Raw genomic sequence first — 2,500 nt, 5'->3', positions numbered from 1 at the left:
TGCGCGCAGCGTGTGCACAGCATGCCGGCAGCGTGCGCACAACATGTCGGCAGCGTGCGCGCTCGGGAGCCTATCGACAGAATTTTTCGAAACTTGCCATGCCATGCGCGCGCACAGCTTGCGCGCAGCGTGCTGATTCTGTCGACAGCGAGGCTAGCGAAACTTCTCCTGCCATGGCGTGCGCGCAGCGTGCTGACTCTGTCGACAGTGAGGCTAGCGAAATTTGTCTTGCCATGGCGTGCGCGCAGCTTGCGCATTCGGTCGACAGTGAGGCTAGCGAAACTTGTCCTGCCGTGGCCTGCGCGCAGCCTGCGCGCAGCATGAGCGCAGCATGTGCGCAGCATGCCGGCAGCCTAGTTCCAGATTTTTTCAAATGTCGACAGAATTTTTCAAACCTTGTCAAACCCCATTTTTATTGAAATTTCCTCGCACAATAAGCTCCCCATAAGTAGTCTATGATTTTTAGTACCTTCTCCAAGTTACAAAACTAAAAAATTCCTCCCGGATTTGTTTTAATGATTTTTTCAATTTTACGACTTCTAAAAATAATAAAAAATACTTCCCGACTTCAAATATTTATGAAACTTTTTCCCATCAGAGATTGCATGTTTCTTAGTATCCCTGCAAAAAATCACGTCCAAATACCTTGTATTGAATTATTTAGAGCCCATTATGACTCCTCGCGCATAGGTGATGTCTCTTCCTGTCAAAGGGCTAAATGCATAAAATGCTATATAGGGGGGTGTGTGTTGCCTGCATATGCATGGCAGCCCATGCCCTCCTAGCTGCAGCCCCCTTCCCCCACGCCACACCCATGTCATGTTGCCTCGATATGTTGCCTCGATATGTTGCCTCGGTATTATGGGTTTGGTGTCGGGGTCGGGGGGCTGCCACCCATGGCGGTGGTGGCCGGAATCCGGCCGCCGCCACCACGCCGCCGCCATGGGTGAGGGGGAAAAAAAAAGGCGTGGAAAGTTGCGAAATGGGGTTGTCTAGGCTTTTTTTTGGCATGGAAGAGCATGGAGTGCTAGGAACTCCTTCTCAAATGCGCGGGCATGTCGACCACAACCTCATTTCGCAACAACAACCACCCGTGTGGGGTGGCGGTGGGTGGATAGTCGCGGATTGGGGCTTGCCAAGCCAATGTTTTCAAAAAAATTCATCAAAATTAAAAACAAATGTTTTGTTGCCTTCGGATTTGTGGGCGAGCGGTGAGTCGGAGTGGAGCCGGTAAAGTTTAACCTCGGTGTGCACGGTTGTTTTTAGAAACTCAATCCAATGCCGGGGACGTTGAAAGTGACGCTCTTATGAGTTGCAAACCCGCAAGATTTAAAGAACCTTTTCAAAAAAAATTCAAACCAACAAGATTTAAAAACAGAAATTTTCATCAAAATGAAAAACAAATGTTTTGTTGCCTTCGGACTAGTGGGCGAGCGGCGAGTCGGAGCGGAGCCGGTAAAGTTTAACCTCGGTGTGCACGGTTGTTTTTAGAAACTCAATCCAATACCGGGGACGTTGAAAGTGATGCTCTTATGAGTTGCAAACCCACTAGATTTAAAGAACCTTTTCAAAACAATTTCAAACCAACAAGATTTAAACCAACAAAATTAAAAACAAATGTTTCGTTGCAAACAAATTGTGGGCGAGCGGCGAGTCGGAGTGGAGCCGGTAAAGTTTAACCTCGGTGTGCACGGTTGTTTTTAGAAACTCAATCCAATACCGGGGACGTTGAAAGTGACGCTCTTATGAGTTGCAAACCCACAAGATTTTAAAAACTTTTTGAAAATGTTTCTTCTAAATGACACATTTTGATCCTTGGCAAGTGCTCAATCCGTAACTATCCAATCACCGCCACACCACACCGGTCGGGAGTGTGTGAATGGTGTGCTTCCCGGGGTTGGCATAGATAATCTTTCGCATCGACAATCTTTTGCATGCGAGGGAATGTCTATGCCAACCCCGGGAAGCACACCATTCACCCACTAGTTGTGGGCGACGATGGGTTGGCTTCAAATGAATTTTTGCTTGGGGTTGTCCTCGGTATGCTTTTGTGTTGGGAGTACGGCCACCAAACCTTCTCAATGCACGGGTATGTCGAGGATGGCTTTCGGCGGGGTTGATGAAGAAGCTACCCAATTCTCGGCCACACGAACACATGGTGACGATGCGTTGGCTTCAAGTGAGCTTTAGCTTGGGGTTGTCTTCGGTATGCTTTTGTGTTGGGAGTACGGCCACCAAACCTTCTCAATGCACGGGTATGTCGAGGATGGCTTTCGGCGGAGTTGATGAAGAAGCTAGCAAATTGTTGGCCACTCTCACACGTGTGGGGGTAGGTTGGCTTCGAAAGAAGCTATCCAATCCTCTGAGTGTGCGGTTGAGCTATGATTAAGATTGTCTAGGCATTGCTTGTGTGTGCAAGGTGCGAGCCCAATGCACGAGCAAGTCGAGGATGACAATCTTAAGAGTAACAATGATGCCACAAAATATCGGTTGCCTTCGG

The sequence above is a fragment of the Prunus avium genome, unplaced genomic scaffold (assembly GCF_965620075.1).
Source record: "Prunus avium unplaced genomic scaffold, drPruAviu1.hap1.1 HAP1_SCAFFOLD_127, whole genome shotgun sequence".
NCBI classification, from domain to species: domain Eukaryota; kingdom Viridiplantae; phylum Streptophyta; class Magnoliopsida; order Rosales; family Rosaceae; genus Prunus; species Prunus avium.
Note: the sequence above shows the minus strand (reverse complement) of the source record.